Genomic DNA, 25,373 nt, shown 5'->3' with positions numbered 1-25,373 from the left:
GGTGTTACCCTGCCAGCTTTTGCTTGTGTATGTTGGTGTATTGTGGGATTGTTAGTTTCCCTATGCTGTGCATGCTTTAGTGATGAGTGGCCATGCAGGGCTGGGAGGGGTTTCCATGCATTGGTATAGCACGCAGGGCCTAGCATTGGGATTAGCGACATGGGTTGGTGGAGAGTGTGGGATCTGGTGGAGTGATGGGAGTGAGGGTGAGGGTGAGGGTGTGTGGTGGCATTAAGGTATGGGGAAGGCATGGGGATGATAATTGTTAAATGTTGACTTACCAGTGTCCAGTCCTCTGCCAACTTCAGCGAGTCCCTCATGATGCAGTATTGGCAGTACCTGCTCCTCCCATGCTGTGAGCTGTGGGGGAGGAGGTATGGGTCCACCGGGTCCACTGCCAGTCCTCTGCCCACCAGCTGGTGTCTTGCTGCCATGGAACATACCTTCCCCTGTAGGTCGTTTCACCTCTTCCCGATGTCGTCCCCTGTTCTTGGGTGCTTTCCCACTGCATAGACCCTGTCCACAATTCTCTGCCATAGCTCCATCTTCCTTGCTATAGATATTTGCTGTACCTGTGCTCCAAAGAGCTTTGGCTCTACCCTGACAATTTCTCCCCCATGACCGTTTACTCCTCCTCAGTGAAACGGGGGTGCCTTTGTGGTGCCATGGGTATTGTGCGATGTGTGTTGGTGGGGGGGTGTTGGGTAATGTGGTGGGGTCTGTGATGTGGAGCGTGTGAGGGATGTATGGTTATGTGGTGGGTGTGTCTAGTTGTCTCTCTGCTCTTCTTTCAGTCTGCTGTTAACAATTGTTGTACGTAGGGGGTTGTGGGTAATGTGGGTGTGTGTTTTATAGTGGTGTGGGTGTGGTGTGTGTATGGGTTTCAGATGTGTGTATTTGGTATTGTCCAATGTAGTGTTGTTTTGTATTTGGGTGTCCCTTTTAAGTGAGGCAGTGTGTACCGCCGTTGAAAGTCCACTGTGGTGATTCGTGGGTCATAATGTGATGGATGTTGTTCTGTTGGCGTAACAGTATGGGTTTTTGGACTGCCACTTTAGCACTGACCTTTGGGCTGGCGGATTTGTGTATGTGGCTGTATTCTGTCGGATTGGTCTGTGTGTGTATCAAGATATGGTGAACGGATATTCGCCAGCTTGGCGGTAAGTTGGCAGCTCTCAGCGTGGTGGTAAGCAGGATTTACCGCCAATGTCATAATGAGGGCCTCTGTCCTTATAGGATAGAATGTTGTAATGGGCGTATAGCTCATTGTAGAAGGTTATAGTGGTCATTAAAGTCCTGTTCCCTTATTATAGTCCTTTACCTTCAGCTCAGGCCTGTAACATTGGGGGGAGGACCTTAATAGCTGCTTTATTTCCATTACAATAATTGACATTGGTAAAAAAAGGTATATTGGGACATTCTGCCCTGAAAGGACAGAATGTACTAGTAACGTTCTAGCCTTCTATAGGTGCATTTTACAGTTACTAGATCTAACCCCCTTGCTATAGACCTTCAGATTTAGGACCGTCATAAGGTTGGAGACTGCATTGCTGTTATTGCTAGATGCTGAAGGCTATGAAACTGTCTTAGCATATTACGCCCTTGTGGGGTAGACTGTTCTAATAGAGTTGTAGCCTTTTGAAGGAGTCTATTATGGCTATTAAAGTCCTACTCCCTAGTTATACACTGCTGTATTTAGCAAAAGTCTGTGGTATTCAACTAGAACTCTAATAGGCTACTTTGTACCCCATTTCTGACTGATACTGGTGTTGTCTGACTCTGATTATACCCTGGACCTTGCTGACCAGTCCCAGCGCCAGTGCTCTTTGTAAATGGTATATGGTAATTAGGTGTGATTATAGTTGGTACTGACAACCTACCTGGGAGTCCCTAGTATATGGAAGGACATGTACAGTTAGAGGCCTAGTAGATTCAATGCACTTAAGTGTGCATTGCTGTGTTGCCTGCTGTCATTTTAAAAGCCATCTCTGCCTTGCTGGCTGCTTTTAAAATAAAACTATGTCCAAATTCAACTTTGGAATTATTAGTACTTCCAAAGACTCAAGCTACCTTTTTACATATAAGTCACCCCTAGGGTCTACCCTATGTGCTCCAAGGGAACAATGCTTTGTAATAGTAAGCAGGGACATTGTGAAAGATGTTTTATTCCCTGGAGAGGGACAAACTGCCAAATTCATTTCCCCCCATTGTAGCCCAGCAAGCTCTGTAGGCTAACATCAGAAGGCTTTATAAAACTTTAATAAAGTCAATTGTTTGACAGGAGTGACCTAGAACAGTCATTAAAAGTGCCAAAATAATAGTTTCAATAAATCAAACAACTTCCCAAGATTAGATTTCTTATAACTATTGCAAGAAAGTAGTTTCAGAGCTCCTTTCCTAGGGTTACCCCAAATAAAGCCCTCTAGCAGCCATTCCTGATTGGTCAGCATTTACCAGGGTGAGCCAAGCTGCTCTGATGAATGTGTGAAGTGGCCTGGGTTGAGACAAAGGGGACATCTGGTGGTAGGAGGTCTACAGCAGCAGATTCCAGGACAGGAAGGGGGTTAGGTAACCTTCAAAGGGGGGAGAGGGGCACTACACAACCCAGGTCAGATGGAAGCCCCTGTAATTGAATCAGGAGAGGTACCTGTACGGGAGAGTATGGGAACGTTAGTCACACCAGTGGGTGGGCTTAGCCAGACCTGAACCTCCAGGAGAGATTTTCTCCATTTTGATGTTTTTGTGAAGTAGTGCTTTCTGGGACAAAAATATGCCACACTTCTAAGGAAGTTTTCATCACAGAAGTTGGCACCCTGTACCCCATTGGTCAGGGGTACCACCTGTTTGCCACCCAGAAACCAGGATAGATATGGGAGAGCTGCCCAGCAACTCAGATCCCTGGTGGTAGAAATCTGAAGAAGAAGGACTGCCCTACTCAACCCCTGGTCCGCAATAAAAGAGGACTGCACCCACATGGACTGCACCTGCTGCACAATCTGGGCTTCATCAAAAAGAGGACTTTGCTACCTTGCCTCAAGACTCAAAAGTGGACTCCCTGAAAGCAACACGCAAAAAAGAGCTACCAAGAGTCACCTGCATCAACAAGAGCTGGCTGACCAGTGGACATTTAGGGGGTCATTCTGACCCTGGCGGCCGGTGGCCGCCAGGGCCACCGACCACGGGAGCACCGCCAAAAGGCTGGCGGTGCTCCCGAGGGCATTCTGACCGCAGCGGTTCAGCCGCGGTCAGAAAGGGTAAACCGGCGGTCTCCCGCCGGTTTACCACTGCCCGTTGGAATCCTCCAAGGCGGCACAGCTTGCTGCGCCGCCGAGGGGATTCTGACACCCCCTACCGCCATCCTGTTCCTGGCAGTTCGCCCGCCAGGAACAGGATGGCGGTAGGGGGTGTCGCGGGGCCCCTGGGGGCCCCTGCAGTGCCCATGCCAATGGCATGGGCACTGCAGGGGCCCCTGTAAGAGGGTCCGCTTGTATTTCACTGTCTGCTTAGCAGACAGTGAAATATGCGACGGGTGCAATAGCACCCGTTGCACCTTCCTACTCCGCCGGCACGATTACGAGCCGGCTTCATCGTGGGAAGGACGGTTTCCCCTGGGCTGGCGGGCGGCCTTTTGGAGGCCGCCCGCCAGCCCAGGGGAAACCTCAAAATACCCACCGCGGTCTTCCGACCGCGGTACGGTATTTTGGCGGCTCCCGCCGGGCGCGCGGTGACCGCGCCCGGCGGGAGTCAGAATGACCCCCTTAATGATTTGACCAGGTACAATGTGGGACTTGTAGTCCCCAAACTCCAAGGAACAACTCGGAGCTTCTGGAACCTTGCCTGGTATTGTAAACCCTTAAACGCCCAAAAACAACATTATTGAAGAAGATCCAGAAGTTTGGAAACATTTGCTTCATAAGTTGATGACCCATCGTCAAGAGATAAGCTGGCGACATCAAACCGCAATTCATCCTGAAATTCAGGTTCACCCCACCGAAGCTCTGTAGCTCTTTCTCCGTCAACAATGAAAACCATGACCTCCAGGAATCACCAAAGACTCATGCTGAAGAAAGCTGCCATCATCGAATTGCAACCTTTCCTGCTGGGGAGACTCACTCGACATTGTGAGAAAATGCTTGAAAAAGGAGCAAAGGTAAAAACTTGACCTGCCCCAACCACTTGCTGTATCCGACCCTCCCTCTTTTGTGGCCTAAAACCTTGACTGTACTAGTTTGTTTTAAAGTTTACTCAGTGATCTGTTTTTGTCTTTAAAAAAAACTGTAGCAATTCACTGAAAAAAAACAAGTGTTAAAATAACATTATAGTTAGGTGAATAGGTCAGTGACAACATTAACCGCAACAAGAAAGAAGCACAGAAATTCACTACTTAGAGTCAGCAGTTAGCAGAGCTAACTATAATTTGTGCCCCCTTCATGCACTGCTTTTGACCTCACATATTACATCACTCATGATATATACTGTACTATGGCATCATTTATGACATTACTGATGATATTTCAAATACATCCCTGATTACATCACTGTTGACATCATCCAATGAGTGTGCTAGTTTGTTTTATAGTTTATATAGTGGGCAGTAGCTATCATACTAGTTTTTAACCTAATTTCTACAGCCTGTGTCAAGGTACTGGGTGTAAGTGTTTACCAAAATGGATGTGCTTACAATGCATCATAGATGCATACAGGTATTGAATACATGATCTTTGCATTGAAGAGTAACTCTGTGCGCAGATGACATTTGAAAAGTTCTTCCCAGTATGATCCAATTAAGTTGGCTCTGCAGAAAAACTTTCCAACAGGCAAAGATTATACGTAGTAGATAGTAAGTACTGCAAGCAGCCTTGAGGTATTAAACAGAATCGTCTCAGCATGACAATTCCCACATAATTTTCCAGTGAATTTCAAGGAGTTTCTTTGATGTAAAGTAATATTTTAGAACCATACATAAAGCCAACACCCGCTGCGCACAGACTTTGGCTGTGTGCGTCAGGGGAATGGCCGCGGAGCCCCAGGATCACATCTAGGACCAAATACAAAAAAAAGGGGAGGTGACATTGTGGACCTCTTTCCTGATCCTAATTAGGCTCTTGGAACCTTATCCCCTGGTGTCTTATGTATTTTAAAGGGGAGAGGGACACTTGCCACCCTCCCAAGCCTTATTAAGCCCTGGGTCCCCATTCCCCAGGTTCATGACTTTTATTAAAGTGGAGGCGACTGTATGCCCACCCCTCCCCAGGACCTTTTCTGTCCCAGGGACTCCATCTCCTAGGGCCCGCATGAATTAAAGGTGGGTTACCATGGTGCCACCCCAGCTACCCACTATATACTCATTGGGGGCTGTGGAGGGCGCCTGGGGGCTGCCCTAGTTCCAAGAAGCTCCCCAAATGCTGCGAGTGCCAGCATTGCTCCTTTCTACAGGGAGCAGCTATCTCTGCTGCTCCCTCTGGGGGGAGCCATTTTTTTAACACTGTAAACAAATCAAAAGCCTGCTCTCAGCTGCTGGGAGCATTTTCAAAGCTCTTGCCCACAGGAGCAGACTCTGGGCCTTATTACGACCTTGACGGAGGGGTTTCCTCCATCACAAATGTGATGGATATCCTGTCCGCCATTTACGATCTACATTGAATATAATGGGATCATAATACTGCTGGTGAAATATTCGCCACATTTGTGATGGAGGAAAACCCCTCCGTCAAGGTCGTAATAAGGCCCTTTTGTTTTTTGGCCAACGTCCATTGCTCCCTCTGTGTTGGCCACTGCTACTGCTGCCCTTCTCCTCACAGAGCCTGGAAGCTCTGTGTTCAAGGCATCTGTTTTTCTCTTTTTTTCCCCTTCTGCCTTACTTTGCCTCTTTTTGTCTCTTTTTCTCTCCTTCACTCTCCTTTTTCCTCTTTCACTCTCCTTGTTTTCCCTGCAGCTGCTGCCCCCACCCTTTTAGTGCTTCCCGCCCTCAAACCTCCCACCTGACTAATCCCCTCCCCCTTTCTTAAGGGTGGCATTTGCGCTGCTGTGCCAAAGGCACACCAAAGGCAAGCCTGTTGCACTGGACGAACCACAACTGCATCCATTTTTAAATGTCTACTCCAACAATGCACACCCAAGCTACACGCCTTGCCTCCCGAAGATGGAATCACGACCCAGATCATCAAGTCACCAGCTACCTCACCAACTTCCCTCCCCCCAACACAACAGAGGCCAACACTTCAGCCCAGAACCTCGAAGAGTGGAGCATCATCTGCCCGGACACCTTAGCCCTCTTTGAACGACCACGGTGAAACACGCCATCAAAAAAGCCAGCTGGTTTACCCTGACGCTCCAAGGATCCAAGAGCGCATGCAGGAGGCTGGAGAAGAAGTGGAAAAACAGCAAGATCCTAGAAGAACAGGCAACTTTCAAAACCGCTACTAGATCCCACCACAACCTGATCAGCACCACCAGGAAGGATGCCGTACAAGAACGCATCAACTCCCCCCTCGCAACACTAAAGAACTTTTTAACATAATCAAAGAATTTGCCAAACCACAGGCCGAGATCACCAACATCCTGCCTTCTCAGGAACTCTGCAACAGACTGGCCACTTTCTTTCACAGGAAGATGAGGGACATTTACAACAGTTCCGGACCCCACGATGCTTTGGACCCACCTATAACACCACCACCAGGAACAACTGAATGCACTTGACTCCTGCACACCTGGACCTCCCTCACGATGGATGACACCCTCTCCATCATGAGAAGCATCCACTCAGGAGCCCTGACCGACCCCTGCCCACACTACCTCTTCAACAAGGCCAACGCCACAGTTGCGCCAGAACTCAGCAAGACCATCAAGTGCTTCCTCGAAGCAGCAACCTAACCCAAAAACTGGAAGCACACTCAGATTTTCCCACTATTAAAAAACCCCACAGCCAACCCGTCGGACCTCATAAACTACTGCAGCATCTCACTACTACCTTTTCCATCTAAAGTCTGAGAGAAAGCAATCAACACTCACCTACGCCAACACATAGAGGTCAACAACATCCTAGATGTCTCCCAATAAGGATTCTAAACCAACCACACTACCCAAATCGTCCTGCTCGCAGCCACAGATGACATACGCTCCCTCCTTGACCAAGGACAGACAGTAGCTCTCAACCTCATCAATCTCTCAGTTAACTTAAATACAGTAGCTCACGGTACACTATGTACCAGACGACATGCAGCAGGCATACGAGGCAAAGTGCTTCAATGGATTCACTCCTTCCTGTCTGACAGAACATAGAGAGTCAGTTTCCCACCTCACCGATCAGAGCCCACCAACATCAGATGCAGAGTACCCCAAGGATCATCGCTGAGCCACATGCTGTTTAAAATATACATGATCCCACTCGTCACCATTGTCAGGAACTATGGGATGAATATCGCCTCTTACATTGATGGCACCCAACTGATCAGCTCTCTGACAGAGAATCCATCAACAACCAGGAAGAGCTTCAGAGACGGGGTGAAAGCTATGGCCACTTGGATGAGGGAAAGCTGCCACAAACTGAACTCCGACAAAACAGACTCCTGGTGGCCCTCCACACTTGGCAAAGCCCCCTCTCCTACAGACCACTCACATAACCTCAGTGTCAACCTCGATTCTACGCTCATCATGACGAGGCAAGTCAACTCCATCACCTCCACCTACTTTCACATCCTCCGACTCCTATGAAAGATCATCAAATGGATTCCAATTGACTGCCAGAAAACCATGACACACGCCCTTGTCACAAGCAGACTCGACTACACCAACACCCTCTACGCTTGAACTTCCAACAAGAATCTGAATAAACTACATCAGATCCAGAAGGCCGCTGCGAGACTCATCCTAGACATCCCCTGGCGAGAACACATCACAGAACACCTGGGAAACCTCCATTGGCTCACCTTCAAGAAGAGGATCAATTTCAAGCTCTTAGTACACGCCTGCAGAGCCCTTCACGACAACCGCATCAACTAGTACATCCCTTCCAGACCACTTCCAGCATCTCAACAGTCTCTCGCTAGCGTACCTTGCATAAAGAAGTTCTCAGCAGGTGGAAAATCATTCATACCTAGCAGCAAAAGGATGGAACACCTTACCACCGCACCTCAGTCACCATTGCTGCCTCAGTTTAAGAAGGACCTTAAGTTCAGGAAGGACCTGTAGACCTGGCTATTCGACTCATCCATGAGGTATACCCCCAATGCCGTGAGACCCTATGGGTGAGTAGTGCACTTTGCAAGCTCTTGATTGATTGATTGATTGATGGGAGTCCGAAAGACTACTGATTATTTTTTATTTTGGCCCTGGAGGTCCCTCTGGGACCCTCCATTGGCCATAGGGGGCAGAGTATCCCTGCCCCCTTATATAATTTTTTTACATGTTCAGGACAAACATTTAGGCCCTCATTATGAACACGGCGGTAAACACCGTCAACCTTCGTGGCGACGGCGAACAGAAGACCGCCATTGGCGGTGAACAGAAACCACCATATAATAATGCAAAAATCAGAAACCGACAAAAATCTCCTTGCCACCAGTCACTGCCAGGACCTTGTCAGCGGAAATGCTGGGCCTCCCACCCCGCTACTGCCGAGTCCACAAACACCCCGCCCTCCAAATAATGAAGCACAAATCACTGTGGTGGTCAGTGGAAGCCGAACGTCCATTGGCGGTTCAGACCGCCACGGGCGGCAAGTGGACCCAACAGTAAGAAATGCACACATTGGCAAGTTTTAAACCCACTCACCTGACACACATCCACAACACTATAAAACACTCACAGACACACCCCACAATCCTTTGCATCGCCAATAGGAGAATCCAGAAGGACAACACTACAGGCAGACACTGAACGTCGCATCACATGACTCACACACCCAACCACACAACAGCACCCTCACCTAGATCCATACATGACACCATTCACAACAAACACCATGGCACCCCCACAAACACCCACGCTTCACAGAAAGGGAGCTAAGGACCATGGTGGACGAGATACTGAAGGTTGAGCCACAACTATTCGGGGCACAGGTCCAGCACACACCCATTGCCAGGAAGATAGAGCTATGGCAGACAATAGTGAACAAGGTCAATGCAAGAGATAAAACGACCTGCATCGGAAGGTCAGGTCCATGGCATCATGGCACAACATTGCAGTCCAGAAGACTGGGGGAGGACCTCCACCAACACCACCCGACTACACTGACTGGGTGGAAAAGGTACTGGCCACCCTGCACCCTGAGGGACTCACTGGACTCACTGGAGGAAGTAAGTCATCTACATTTACCCCATATCCATCACACCTCTAATGCATGCACAACCCCACCCCTCCAACAGCCACCAGGACCACTACCCCACCCAGGCCACAATCACTACATCCAGTCACCCTGCATGCCCACAAACCCACTAACAGGCTCACATCCCATCCTGTGCACAGCCACCTACCCCTGCAAGGAATCACAAAGGGACTACACCACCCACAATGCACCCCCACATCCAAAGCAAAATGCAATGCAAACCTCACAAAGGCACCCTGCATGGCCCCAAAGTGTGAAAACCTGCAAAAAACAGCACAGTCCTGTGCACCCTATCGATCATGCAATTGTAACATAGATGTCCATTCCCCCAACAGGCACCACCACCCGTGCCACCCTGATGGACAGGACAAGGAATGGCAGTGCCCCACAGGGAGACAGAGGCACCTCCCAGGACACTGGGGATGGAACCCTGGACATTGACATGCACCCTGACCCCTCACACATTCCTGGACTGATATCATCCAGCAGCCCCACCCAGGACACCACTGACACCCCTACCACCCAGCCAACAACATCACCCCAGGACAACCGTCCCCACACCTGTGTATCCAGGACACAGACACATGGACGGAGGCCACAGTCACCACCTACAATGGCCACCATAGCAGGTGCGCTGCTGCACCTTGTCCCAACACAGCCTGAGCCCCACACAGACCAGGAAGCCATTACTACAGGCCAAGATACAGACCGGACAACAACAGCAGCAGCAGCAACTGGACATGTTCCACCATTTCAGGGCGCACAGGAGACATGCATTTCAACCTGTACAGGCCAACACCAGGCACCCAAACGGTCCCTCAGGCCCAGATATGGGACAGGAAAACCTGCCAAGACCAAGGCCCCATCAAAGAGGTGACCTTGGCAAGAACTGTCCTCCAAGTGTCCCACTGAACCAACAACCAAACCCTGTGAAAACAACAAACAACACTGGAAAACATAGATGGACATGCCACTACTGCCAACAAATGTTGTGACCATGTTGCCATATTGTACAACCACCAGTAGCCCACTCCCATGACTGTAAACTGCACAATGTAATCCCTGCACCAAATAAAACACCAGTTCACCTATTACAATGTCCCCTGTCATTATGTTTAAACAAAGTGAAGTATGGATTCAACTGTATTATAAATAATTTAGTCTTATCTGAGTAGCAGGAATTGCACCACATGCATAACATGTTGTTGTGCCTACAGATGTGTCGAACTATTATACCATAATGTTACCTGTCCTATGTAGACCTGGTCACAGTGGCAATGACTATTGACCCAACACTCCCCTAGATGAAAAGGCACACTGACATTATGCTGCACAGACAGCAATCACATTGATTAGTCCCACATAGTTACTGGAAGTAGAGTTGTATCAGTTGGGTCCTGGAATGTACAGCTTCCGCCTCCTCATCATCACCATCACTCTCATCCCCTCTCTGAGGAAGCAGTTCTGGATATACAACACCCTCCTCCTCCAAGAGGGGGATAGAATTCCTCACAGCCACGTTGTGCAGCATGCAGCAGGCCACCACTATTCTACACACCTTTTCAGACCCATAGGCCAGGGAACCACCAAAGGCAACAAAATCTAGCCTTCAGGAAACCTATTGTGCGCTCTATCACCCTCCTAGTCCGTCCATTGGCCTCATTGTAATTCCTCTCTGCATCTGTTCCAGTATTCCTCACTGGTGTCAGGAGCCAACGCATGTTGGGGTAGCCAGAATCACCTAAAAAAAGTGGACAAAACAGGACTGTCAATGACACCCCTTAGTGGCAGACAGCCTGGCTGTCTGCTATGTGGCAATAAGTGTCAGAAACACCTACCTATGATCCATACTCTGTCCCCTTGTAGTTCTTCCATTTTGTGTGGCACACTACTGTTCCTTAGCACAAAGGAATCATGGACTGATCCAGGGAACATGCCATTCACATGTGAAATGTACTGGTCTGCAGTATCAACCAATTGAATGTTCATGAATGAAAGTTCTTCCTGTTTCTGTACACCTGTTCACTGACTCTTGGGGGGATGATAGCTATGTGGGTGCCATCGATGGCACCTATCACATGGGGTATGTTGGCAAAGGCATAGAAATCCGACTTGATGGCACGGAGGTCAGCACTTTGGGGAAACCTTACATAGGACTGCAGGTCGTACAAATGCATTCAGGAATCTGGACAGTATAATGCTAAACATTGGCTGTGAAAAACCTGCACCCATGCCCACTGTCACTTGAAATGAGCCCGTGGCCAGGAAATGGAGTGCAGAGAGCACCTGTACTTCAGTGGGGATGGCATGCTGATCCCGATTAGCCGGTCTTAGTGCTGGAACCAGCAATGCACAAAGTTCATGAATAGTAGCACAAGTGAGTCAGTAATTGATAATGATATCATGCTCCACCATGGTCCACTAATCAACAAGTCGTCTGTACACTGATGGGGTCCTCCCTCGCCACAAGGATCTGTACCTAGGAGGAGTATAGAACACATGTGAGGAACACACATACATCTGCACACATTGTTTCTTATTCAGCACTGCTGGCATGATTGTCGACGACACAAATGCTTAGTATGTGTGACATTACAGCAACATGACCACAATGATACATCAGGACTGTTCAGGTGAGGTAATGTATATTGTTTCATGCCTATGGGTGTTTAGGGGACAATAGGGCCTGCATGGTGTAGATGAGGATTTTACAACTGCATAGTTAAGGCCAAAATGTCTGCCCCCTGTAATCCAGAAGTGTTGTGGTGGAAGTGACCGCTAGCAAGTTGACGCAATAGCGTAAAGCGCTGTTTACCGCCGTGCGCAAATTAATTGGTTAACATGGTTGTCAGTGGGCATTCTTAGCGTATCATGATCGCCGCCGGTGGTGATGGTGCACACGTGCAAACTCGTAACCCCAACTTCACTGGACTCCTGGATCTCGTGCATGCAGGTACTCCACTGAGTGTACTGCTGTGTCCTGCCTCTGGTCATGGAACTGGCATGTGTGGCGGGGGAAAGGCCTTTGGGCTTCCCTAATGAGGAATTAGAAAAGCTTGTGGACGGGGTCCTGCCCCTGTACGCCAAGCTCTATGGTCGGTCAGAGGTACGGGTGAGTAGGAGGATTGGGTGCATGGATGTGTGTAATGGTGGTAGGTGGCTGTATACATGTGTGCTAGTGTGACTTTGTATAGTCCTGGGATCCTGACATGCTGTGTATTTGTGTACTATTAGGCTGTTTAAAATGTCCGTCCAATAGTGGATGTATAGCCAGCTGTATATTATTGGCCATTGTCTGACCTCAGTGTTACTTTTTCTCTGTGACCCTTATAGGTAAGCACCCATCAGAAGAGAGGACTTTGGCAGGCCATCGCCAGGGAGGTGTGGACCTTGGAGGTCTACAATTGGCGGAGCACCCACTGCAGGAAGCGGTGGGAGGACCTGAGGCGCTGGGCGAGGAAGATCTGTGAGGCTCAGCTGGCGAAGTTCTCCCAATGAGGAAGCGGTGCCCGTCGGGCACTACCCCCCCTTATGGGATGCATTCTGGTGGTGGCGTACCCGGTCCTGGATGGGCACTTGAAGGCTGCACAGCAGTCACAAGTGGGGTGAGTACAAATACCATACTCCTTGATGGATTTGTGTATGTGCGGTCGTATGTATGCTGTCTAGGGGCAGGGACTCTGACCGATACCCATCTACATAATGGCCCCCGTGGGGAATATGGTTATAAGGGTCAAGTCTGCAGTACATCAGGTCCTTCAGTGCTGTGGGGAATGGCTGTAGAGCAGGGTTCTGGCCTCTAGTCAGGGGCGTAGCCATGTGTATGGCGGTAGGTGCTACCTGGTCGAATAGTTTCAGGGTGGGAGCATGTGTGAACCAGTTATGTACCTCCATTCAGCTATTTACAAGTGTCTCTACTTTTTTGTCTCCCCATCTCTGTTCTCTTGTGCTGTCTGTGTACAGCAGCATCATCTTGTGAGGGAGCTGAGGCACAGGCTAGTGGGGATGCACAGGCCCATGGTTCCTCGGAGGCAGAGTTGTCTTACATCAAGGGGACCAGTGGAGGGCGAGGGGAGTACCACAGGAAAGGCAACTACCACTGGAGGTATTGACTCTGATACCTCCTCGGATGGGAGCTCCCTGGCGGTGGAGGACCCTAGTGGGCCCACCCCTTCTGTGTCATCTTCCGCCACCCCCCCCTACCATCACCGCCCTCGGATTTGCTCCCCACTGAGTTGCCGTGCAAGCTCACCCAGAAGGGTGGGCGTCTCCTTCGCCCCAGGCACCTCCTCCTCTGCCCCAGGGAGTCCTGCTGCCCTCACAGAGGAGGCTATTGACCTCCTGAGAACCATCTCTGTAGGGCAGACAATCATCGTCAATGCCATCCAGGGGCTAGCATCAGAGTTGCAGCAGACCAATGCCTAATTGGATGGCATTCACGGTGCAGTGTCTGGCATACAGAGATCTTTTCAGGCTCTGGCCTCCTTTTTGATGGCAGCCCGTGTCCCTGGTCATTCCGTCCCCCCTCACATTCTGACACGCAAGCAGACACCTCAACACACAAGAAGCACACTTCCAAACACAAGCACCACACCCCCCACCACAGGCATACACACAGCCAACATACACATACACACACAACAACATCCACTTCCCCCAGTGTGTCCACATCTTCTGCCTCCCTGTCTGTCCCCTCTACATGCACACCCACAGGCACTCCACCCTCCTTCAATGTTGCTGAGCCTATTCTTGCAGTCACCACAATATCAAACATCCATTCATGCACCCCACACACCACACTTGCACTCATCACAATGACTTTAGTTGACCCATGAAGCACACTCACCAGACTTGCAGACACCCAGACAACATACATTTACACAGCCAGCCTGTCTTGTACCACTGTGTCCACCCCCCCTCCTCCCAAGACACTCAAACGCACCAAAACACCTGCCCATCACACATCCACCACACCTCAGCATACTGTCCAGTCACCTGCACCACGTCACACACGCCTGTGTTTAAGTTGGTTCATCATTTGGCGTTCGGACCGCACGTCTGTTGGCGGTTGTTACTGCCACTGCCGGGGTTGCGGTGTTTACCACTGTGTTCATAATGAGGGCCTTAGTCCCTGATCCTGTAATGGCTGCCAGCAACATTTTTTTTATTTTCCTGGCAGCCAATCAGTGCACTCAAGTAAAATAAGCTCCCTGGGCCGATACTTTATTTTTGAATTAGCACTAGCACTTCTTCGAGAGGCTTTGGAGACTCTTGTGGACCCAACTGTCCGGATATATATATTTTTTTTTAACCTTCATTTATCAAAAACTACTGAATAGAAATACACTAAATCACAAAAAGCACAATCTCTGTACCGAGATCTAGCTTCCTCATAATTTTGGTGTAATTCTGTTCAGCAGTTTTTCCTGTAGCCCTTCCAAAAGAGGTCCATGGAAAATACATGGGGATTTTGCATTTTTTTTCAGCCCCCCACATAACCGATCACCCCAAAACTTTCCATGCACAAACTAGTAAAACAATAGCACTTTTGTGGAAGGTTTTTTGGGGATTCATCAAACGGTCTCAGTTATTAGCAACACAAAAATGCTTTTCAATGAAACATCTGACCTAACTATAACTACCCAGTATGCAAACATTTAAATATGATTTTTTTTAAACTGAATTGTAACTGGAAAAAACAAATGTTAAAATCTGGTTTAGTTATAGCTAAGTATTGTAATGCAAACTCATTTTAAAGAACCCCAGAAATCATTAGAAAAACCAGCAGTTTAGTCTGGGGTAAAGCATACAGAATACTACATTAGCAGTCCATAGAAATATGTAAAATAAAGTAGGCACAAAACCTACTGAAAATCATTTAAAGTATAAACAGCTGTAGAGGTTTAACCTCTTGTGATTTCCATGATGACTGCAATGGCTGAGAAAGGTTAATGCCAACGGAATCTGAAGTCGCTTTCACCTACTTCCAAATATATGAATGTTAAAACTGATATTCCAAAAGAGCAGATCAGGACAGAGTTTAAAGTACGGAAGTTCATGTTCTATAACATTATCACAATTTGGACTTGGGTGTTATGATATTCCAAAATATTCCATTCAGAGGCATATTTACTTTCATCTCTTAGGCCCTGAGAACGAAATTGAAGGAGGGACCCACCTGGAGCCCTGTGGAAACACTCTTCACAGAGAGTGAAAACAGTGATCTGTTATAATAGCAACTTAAATGATGAGATTTGGTTTTATAGAGTGGAGTGAAAACTCACTTTGCACCTTAGTCGTCCACTGAACGTTATAAAATTATACAAGTAATACATCTGGAGAAGTAGAAGCAGCAGATTAAGACAGAGAAAAGTAATAGGAACTGTCTATTCATAACCTGAAAGAACTTGAGAAAATAGGCCTCAACCTATTGAAAATTATTTGATATGTAAACAGCTATAAAATTCAACTTCTTATGGTTTTCGTGATGGCCACAGTAGATGAGGAAATAGAATCCAGACTGAAAGTGAAAATACTCGCCGCTGCTTTCAAATGTAGGTGACTGACATCACATAATCAAAGATAGCAGTTGATCCTTCACTGCGAGTACAGAAAGTGGGCATCTTTTATGGCTAATGAAGAGATGAGATTTGCCTTTGCAAAGTGGGGTGAATAGATACTTTTCATATTATTCGTCCACCCAATGTGAGTAGAGCTTAGAACTACTACATCTGAAGAAGTAGAAACAGTGATTCGAGGCTAAGAAAAGTATGTAGAATAGTTTCTTACTATCCCATAAAACCATGCAAAATTAACTCTGAAAGTAGGCTTGCAAAGCTATGAAAAAGTGTTTAATGTGAAGAAATCTATAGATATTTGAGTTCTTCTTGATGAGTGCAGTAGGTAAGAAATAGGAATCTAGAATGAAACTGAAGTTGCTCAACCCTGTTTCTGAACATAGATGTCTGAAACCTCATAAGCAATCAGAGCAGAGAAGCACATGGTTGAAGGTGGGAGCATGTGCATTCTACAAACAGAGCATGGCTTGAAGTTGAGTGCCAAGCAGCTCCAAATGTTCCACCTTAAATCATCTTTTCCTTACTCTGTAAGGTCTTGAGAAAGAAATGGAGGTGAACCCATGTGGCGCTCCTTGGAAACACCTTTCAGAAAGTGTTAGAAAAGTAGGCTGCTGCTAGTCCTACAAAAGGGCTCAGATTCAGTTACTTTGCACTTTACTTATGCACTCATCATGAAGAAGGTGTACATCTACTGCATCTAAAGTAGTACAGCACTTAGTTTAAGTCCAAGAAAAGTATGTGGAGTGACGTCTAAAAGCAGGCCTGAAAACTATGGAAAATTGTTTAATGTTTAGAAAGTTGTAGAGATCAAGGTGGTCATTACAACCCTGGCGGTCGGTGTTAAAGCGGTGGTAAAACCACCAACAGGCCGGCGGTAAAAAAAATGGAATCACGACCGTGGCGGAAACCGCCAACATAGACAACACTCCGACCGCCACGGCGGTACAAACAAACACTGCGGCGGTAACCGCCAACAGACAGGCAGAAGACAATGTACGGCCCACACTATTACAACAGTCCAATCCGCCACCTTTTCCGGGGGGGATTCACCGAAAACAAAAACACAGCGGAAACAGGACTTGGAAGGGAAAATGCTCACCTCTGCACACCCCACGAGGAACCAGGATGCCATGGAACCGGAACTCCAGATACTCCCTGCCTTTGTCTTCCTGCTCCTCTACCAGGAGCACGAACGCCGGCGGTGAAGACCATGGTGAGTACTGCACCTACGACACAGGGGAAGGGGGAGGGAAAAGAGAATGACACACACACTCAACACGCAACACCCCCACCCTCACCCACGATAACATACACACAAATACATCATGATACATTACAGTTACACCACCAAAACCCCTCTGGAAGAAGACAAAGACAAAAGGAAATGATTTGAACGTTTGTAATCTATTAAAATCCAGTACTCAAAAATATATATATACACTATAAACAAAAATATACACCAAGAATACAAGTCCAAGGTATTCCACCATTAAAGTCCGTGGACCACTGGGCCCAAAATGCATGGGCGAGGCCCACACAAGATACCCGATCAAAATGGAGAGAACACTGCTGGGGCATCAGTTCGAAATACAACAGGCACCTCAGGGCGCAGGGAAGGGAGGCACCTCAGCCGGATGAGTGCATAACGCCAGATCCACGAGGGGGCTCCATGCCCATTGATGTATCCTGGGGAGTGCAAAGCCACAGTCTCACAAGTCTCTCAAGTGGGTGGGTTGCCCACTGCTTCATCCTGGGGAGTGCAAAGCCACAGTCTCAAAAGTCTCTCAAGTGGGTGGTTTGCCTACTGCTTTATCCTGGGGAGTGGAAAGCCACAGTCTCACAAGTCTCTCAAGTGGCTGGATTGCCCACTGCTTTATCCTGGGGAGTGCAAAGCCACAGTCTCACAAGTCTCTCAAGTGGGTGGTTTGCCCACTGCTTTATCCTGGGGAGTGTAAACCCACAGTCTCACAAGTCTCTCAAGTGGGTGGTTTGGTGGTTTGCCCACTGCTTTATCCTGGGGAGTGCAAAGCCACAGTCTCACAAGTCTCTCAAGTGGGTGGTTTGCCCACTGCTTTATCCTGGGGAGTGCAAAGCCACAGTCTCACAAGTGGATAACAGTCTCCACTGGTTCTGGAGGGGGCTTGGTGCCCAGAGTGCTTCATCCTGCCAAGGACTGTGGTAGTGGATGCCTTTCTCCACTGGTTCTGGAAGGAGCTTGGTGCCCAGAGTGCTTCATCCTGCCAAGGACTGTATTAGTGGATGCCTTTCTCCACTGGTTCTGGAGGGGGCTTGGTTCCCAGAGTGCTTCATCCTGCCAAGGACTGAGGTAGTGGATGAGATACTCCACTGGTTCGGGAGGGGGCTTGGTGCCCAGAGTGCTTCATCCTGCCAAGGACTGAGGTAGTGGATGGGATACTCCACTGGTTCTGGAGGGGGCTTGGTGCCCAGAGTGCTTCATCCTGCTCGTGGCGGCCCCAGTGGCGGTGGTGTCCTTGGCAGCCGTTCTTGTGGCGGCGGTGTCCTTGGCAGCGGTGCTGGTGGCAGCAGTGTCATTGGCAGCGGTGCTAGTGGTGGCGGTGTCCTTGGCAGCGGTGCTGGTGGCGGCGGTGTCTTAGGCAGCGGTGCTGGTGGCGGCGGTGTCCTTGGCAGTGGTGCTGGTGGGGGCGGTGTCCATTCCAGGGGTGTTGGTGGCGGCGGTGTCCTTGCCAGCGGTGCTGGTGGCGGTCTTGTCCGCCGTGCAGGTTTTCGGCGACTTGCCTGTCTTTCTGTGCCCCTTCCCCACCTTGGATGGTGGTGCAGATGTCTTCCCACTCCCAACTGTACTCCTGGGAGAGGCTTTGGTGATAGATGTTTTGCCTTTATCTCACCAGGCACTGGCCAACTTTTTATGCTTTTGAGGTGGGGGACTCTCCGTGGTCTGGCTCCTTGGCACACTGGCTGCCCTGCTGCTTGGCGCACTCCAGAAGCCGGTTACTGCTGGCACCACTGTTCCCGTTAATGTTGTGGCTGAGGTGCTGGGTTGGGATCTGGAAAGGCGGGCCCTAAGGGACTGAAAGGATGGGGGAGGTGAGGGGAAGAGGTCAAGGTTGGACAGGAAACGTTTTTGGGACACACTGGGACGGGTAGATGGAGGGGGTTTGGGAGTGGAGGAAGAGGTAGTGGTTGTAGGAGGTGTATGTTTGCTGACTTTGGGTGAAGGTGGATGGGCTGGAGGCTGTCGTGAGGTGGATGGCTGTTGGGTGGGTGTGTGGCTGCATTTGTGTATCTTGGGAGGTGGGCTCACAGACACACTGGGAGAGGACACAGAGGATGTGTGAATGGTAGTGGGGGTGGTGAGTGAAAGTGAGCGGGGTATGGTGATGGATGTGCTGGTGATGGATGTAGTAGATGAAGATGTAGTGCATGCAGGTGTGAGTGGAGACGAGACAGGGAGGGAGGAGGGAGATGTGGAGGAGGGGGACACAGTGGAGGCAGTGGATGTTGGTATGTGTGCATTGGTATGATGCTCGTGTGAGTGCCTGTCGGATTTGTGGTGCTTATGTTTACTAGAGCTTCCCTTGTGTGTTGAGGTGTGGGCATGCTGGTCTGATTGTGTGCTTGAGATAGGCTGAGGTACAGGGGTTTGGGTCTGGGTAGAGGAAGTTGAAGGGGGGAGGCTGGACACAGGGACAATGGCTGCCATCAGTGCTGAGGCCAGAGTCTGAAAAGCTCGCTGTTGGGCTGCCTGACTAGAATGAATGCCCTCCAGGTATGCATTTGTCTGTTGCAACTGCCTCTCTACACCCTGGATGGCATTAAAAATGGTAGACTGCCCAACAGTGAGGGACCTGAGGAGGTCAATGGCCTCCTCACTGAGGGCAGCAGGGCTGACTGGGGCAGGGGCTGAGGTGCGTGGGGCGAAGGAGATGCCCACCCTCCTGGGTGAGAGGACACAGGGCACACGCTGAGGGGCTGCTGGGAGGGCGGTGCTGGTGGGGGGGTGACAGCTGTACCTGTAGATGCGGTGGGCACAGAGCGGCCCGCCACCACAAGGGAGCTCCCATCAGAGGAGGAGTCCGTGTCGCTGGTCTCAGCTCCTGTCCCCGCCGTGGAGCTCCCCTCACCCTCCGTCCCACTGGTGGCTTCAGACTCCGTTGTCTCACCCTCCAGGGCCTTGTGGGATGCAGTTCCCTCCTGCTCTGGTGCCACTGCTCCTCCACCTGATGATGCTAATGCACACAAGAATAGGGAGACCACAAAAAGGGGGGGAGACAGAAGAAAGACATGTTGAGTGCATGCAATACCGCTACCGTTGGCAGACACTACAGACACAGAAGCCCCCTGCACTACGCTGTGCACTTTGAGTTCCCTAATTAATCACAGGGACATGCGTTACAAAGCCTATGCCTGATTGCTGCACACATGGAAGTCACAGGAGCCTGACTAGGTGTAGTTGGCTCTCAACACAGGTGGGGCGGGGTGACACCTGGCCTGCCTCACAATGGGACCTTGCCTACTAAACTCGCCCTGGCATAGGGGAACTCACAGCCCACCTCCCCCACCCAGACACCTCCACTGCACGCAGAATCAGCTGAATGAGAGTGTACTCACCCCAGTGTGGCTGCTGTGATGCCCTCCGGTGCCCATCCAACTCCAGATACGCCACCGCCAGCATCTGGAACATCAGGGGGGTCATGGTGCGACGGGCATCCCTCCCACGTTGGGAGGCCATCACCAGCTGGGCCTAAGCCGTCTTCTTGCTCCAGCGGCAAATGTCCTCCCATCTTTTACGGCAGTCGGTGCTCCGTCTGTGGTGGACTCCCAGGGCCCGGACTTCCTTGGCGATGGCTCGCCAAATATCCTTCTTCTGGTGGGCGCTGACCTACAGGAATAGTACAAGGGAAAAGGAGAAGATATAACCGTCCACACCGTCACAGTCATTGACCCGCATCCCTACCCTTGCCATGACGCACATGCACGTTTCATGAATGCCTCATTCTCCCCCTATCTTCCATCCACACCACTCCACACAGGCATTGCCCATTCGGCATGCTCACAGTGTACTTACCTGTTTGTCTGGAGGACCGTAGAGTAGCGTGTACTGGGGGAGGACCCCATCCACTAGTTTCTCCAACTCCTCTGTGCTGAAGGCAGTGGCCCTTTATCCCAGACACATGAGCCATTGTCTCTTCCAGACTGAGGTCACAGCAGCACTTGCAGTCTAGGTCCTCTCCTGTCGAAGATCAAGTATCAAGTGATTGAACAGAGAGAAAATGGCAGTCACGTCCGCGGCATTGCGTACCGTCACTGCCGGCGTACATCATCATTGGCTCCTCGGACCCATAGGGTCCAATGTTAACCACTGCAGGATTGCCCCGCTGTCTTCGACCGCGTACCCCGATGGTGCACAATGCCAGCGCGGTTACCTCATATCACCTTGTCCCACATTACAGGTTAGGCAGCCGCCATTTCAAGGGGCCACATGGCATTAATTTTAAATACGTCACACATATCTAGGCCTTGCATACACACTAATACAGTCACATAGCGGTTTTAACAAATTGAGGAATAAAGTTGTGTTAACGTACCTCAGTGTTGGTTGACTCTCTGCTTGCTGTTCTCCTCCATAGAGCATGTCCGCTGGGGCAGGTGAGGAGGTGGCGGCATCCTTCGGTGTACAGACCGCTGGTGGACCTGTCGACAATAGAGGAGCGACATGTAATTGTCACCTACAGACTTGATTGTGCCACAATCCTGGAACTGTGTGCCCAGTTGGAGCCAGACCTGATGTCAGCTATCCGCCATCCCACAGGTATCCCCCCTCTAGCGCAGGTGCTGTCAGTACTCCATTTCCTGGCAAGTGGGTCTTTTCAGATGACAGTGGCCATAGCATCAGGGATCTCCCAGCTTATGTTCTCCAACGTGTAGTCCAGAGTGTTGTCTGCCCTGCTGAAACACATGCACAGCTACATAATTTTCCTTCAGGTGGAGGATTTGCCACCAGTGAAAGGTGACTTCTATGTCCTGGGACATATTCCCAACATCATAGGTGCCATTGATGGGGCACATGTGACCTTGGTCCCCCCCGCAGGAGTGAACAGGTGTACAGAAACCAGGAGAGTTACCATTCAATGAATGTGCAGATGGTGTGTTTGGCCAACCAGTACATCTCCCATGTGAACGCCAAGTTTCCTGGCTCAGTGCATGACGCTTACATTTTGAGGAATAGCAGCATCCCTTATGTGACTGGGGCAACTCCAGAGGCACTGTGTGTGGCTATTAGGTGAGGACATGGACCCTATACAGTGTGACTAGGTGTGTTGGTCTGGGGATGTCCCTAAGAGTTAGTGTGTGTCTAACAGATTTCCCTCGACATTTGCACGTGACTCTGGCTACCCCAACCTGTCATGGCTACTGACCCCAGTGAGGAATCCCAGGACAAGGGCAAAGGAACGCTACAATGAGGCCCATGGGCGAACTAGGAGGGTTATAGAGAGGACCTCCTGCCTCCTGAAGGCCAGGTTCAGATGCCTCCATGTGACAGGTGGTTCACTATTCTACTCACCAAAGAAGGTGTGCCAGATCATCGTGGCCTACTGTATGCTTCATAACTTGGCTTTGCGACGACAGGTGCCTTTTCTGCAGGTGGATGGTCCAAATGGAGGTGTTGTGGAAGCTGTGGAGCCTGTGGACAGTGAAGAAGAGAAAGCAGAAGAACAGGACATTGACAACAGAAACACGGTGATTCATCAATACTTCCAGTGAGACACAGGTAAGAAGACATCACTGCCTGCTACATCTGATATAATTGTTCGACCTCTCATCTGTCTGTCACTTTCACTCAGTGTATGGAACCTGAGTTGTCACTTTCCATTTCAATTTCACAGATGTGGGTCCCACTGTGTGACATCTGCTTTGTTTCCTCATGGACTAGAGCTGTGTGACGTAGGTATGTTGACAGTACAATGGATGTAGAATTTTTACACAGTTATTGCAGATACACATTTTTGAAAGCACAGACTGACTCCAGATTGTTTTGTGCTTTAAGTGTGTTTATTTAAGTGCTAAATATTGGAGGGTGTTGTAAAATGGTCAGGGGTGATGGTGGAGGACTGTCCATGGCATAGTCCAGTCCATTAGTCTCACAGGTAAATTGTCCAAAGGGGCATGGGAAGTGGAGCTGGGGCAGTTTAAGGATGGACAGGGTGACAAAGTGGGACAGAAGGATGACAATCAGGGTGGTCTTATTTCTTGGCGGGGGTTTTGGCATTGTTCTCTGTCTTTGTCCTGGATCTCAGGGATCGCTTGCGGGGTGGTGCGCCATCTGCAGGGGGTGGGGTGCTGGTGTTGTGGTCCTGTGGCGGTGCTTCCTGTCCACTAGCGCCAGAGAGGTGGTGGGCAGTTCATCATCAAGGCTAGTGTCAGGGGCCCCTTGTTGTGCCACAGTGTCCCTTCCTGTTGTTGACGAGTTCCTTCAGCACCCCTAAAGTGCCCAGGGTGGTGTTGATGGATTTGAGTTCCTGAACCCCAAATACTGTTCCTCCTGCAGCGGCTGGGTTTCCTGAAACTTGGCCAGTACTGTTGCCATCGTCTCCCGGGAATGGTGGTAGGCTCCCATAATGTTGGAGAGGGCCTCGTGGAGAGTGGGTTCCCTGGGCCTGTCCTCCCCCTGTAGCACAGCAGCCCTCCCAGTTCCCCTGTGTTCCTGGGCCTCTGTCCCCTGAACTGTGTGCCCACTACCACTGCCCCCAGGTCCCTGATGTTGTTGGGGTGGTGGGTTAGCCTGGGTTCCCTGTAGTGGTGGACACACTGCTGGTTGACGTGTCCTGGGGACAGAGGTATGGGCCCGCAGGGTGGGTGCTGTGCTGGTGTTTCCAGAGGGGGGAGGCTCTGTTGTGGCTTGTGCCAGTGTGAGGGGAACCGACTGTCCCGAGGTCCCAGATGGGCCAGGCTGGTCATCTAGATCCAGTTGGACAGAGCTGCTGTCATCATTGTGGGCCTCTTCTGTGGGTGGAGTAGACATTTCTGGACTCTCCTGTCCAGTGACGTTGGGTAGGGGTCCTGCAGGGGTGTAAAGGCATGATTATTGCATCTGTGTGTGCCATGGTATGCAATGGGTGGGTGACCATGTACCCCAGTGCTTGCATTCTTGTGTGGGACCTTGTGTGATAATTGTTTAGGGGTATGTGTGGGTATGTGCAGTGGCCATGCATTGGTGACGGGTGTCCATGCTTTGTTGTTGCATGCAGGGCTTGGTGTTGGGATGGGTGGGTTGTGATAGTAGGACATATGTGAGGAGTTGGACTGATGGGGGTGAGGGTGAGGGTGGGGGTATGTGATAGCATGCAGGTAGGGTGGGTGATGTAATAGTTAAGATTTGCCTTACCAGAGTCCATTCCTCCAGCTACTCCTGCGAGGCCCTCAGGATGCAGTCTAGCCAAGACCTGCTCCTCCCATGTTGTTAGTTGTGGGGGAGGAGGTGGGGGTCCGCCGCCAGTCCTCTGAACTGCGATGTGGTGTCTTGAGACCACAGAAAGTTCCTTCCCCCGTTGACCGTGTCCACGATTGTGCGCCATAGCTCCATCTTCCTAGCTATGGTAGTGTGCTGCACCTGTGATCCGAAAAGCTGTGTCTCTACCCGGATGATTTCCTCCACCATGACCCTGAGCTCTTCCTCAGAGAACCTGGGGTGTCTTTGAAGTGCCATGGGGTGGTGTGGGTGATGTGTGGGGTGGTGTGTGTTGTGATGTGTGGGGTGATGCTTAGGGGTGTGTGGTGTTTTGTGAGTGGATGTTGTGTGAGTGATGGTGTTGAGTGCCTGTGGATGCTAGTTTGTAGATGGTGGTGTCTCTCTCTGTCCTTCAGTCTCAATTGAGGTCGTAAGGGTTTGTATTGGATGTGTGGGTGTGGTGTGTGTATGTGTCTCAGGTGTGTGTATTTCGAATTGTCCAATGTGGTTGTGTTTTGTAGATGTGTGTGTATTTTGAGCACAGCGGTGTGTACCGCCAATGGAATACCGTGGTTGAAAGACTACCACGTGGATTCGTGGGTCGTGATAGTGTGGGCTTATTCCTGTTGGGGTGACGGTGGAGGTTTTGTTATCGCCAGTTTTTCACTGACCTTTGGTGAGGCGGACTTGTGTGGGTGTCAAGATTTTTGCGGATCACGAGCTGTGGGTCATAACAGCTGTGGTGGAATTCCGCGGCGGTGTGTTGGTGGTCTTCTGCACGGCGGTAAGCGGCATTTACCGCCAATGCTGTAATGACCCCCCCCAAGTTCTTGTGGCTTCTGAGATGACTACAATAGATAAGAAAAGAGTCCAGAATGTGCTTACTCCTGCTTCCAAACACTGTTGTCTAAAACATCTTCTCAATGTGATTCAATGTGGGAAAGTCCATGCTGTACAAAGGTATTAGGGTCTACAGTAGAGGCGGGTGAAAAATTCTGCTCCGCCGGTGGAGTTCGTTGAGTTTTGCCTCATCTGACAAAAC

The sequence above is a fragment of the Pleurodeles waltl genome, chromosome 4_1 (assembly GCF_031143425.1).
Source record: "Pleurodeles waltl isolate 20211129_DDA chromosome 4_1, aPleWal1.hap1.20221129, whole genome shotgun sequence".
NCBI classification, from domain to species: Eukaryota; Metazoa; Chordata; class Amphibia; order Caudata; family Salamandridae; genus Pleurodeles; species Pleurodeles waltl.
This window is presented reverse-complemented; position numbering follows the sequence as displayed.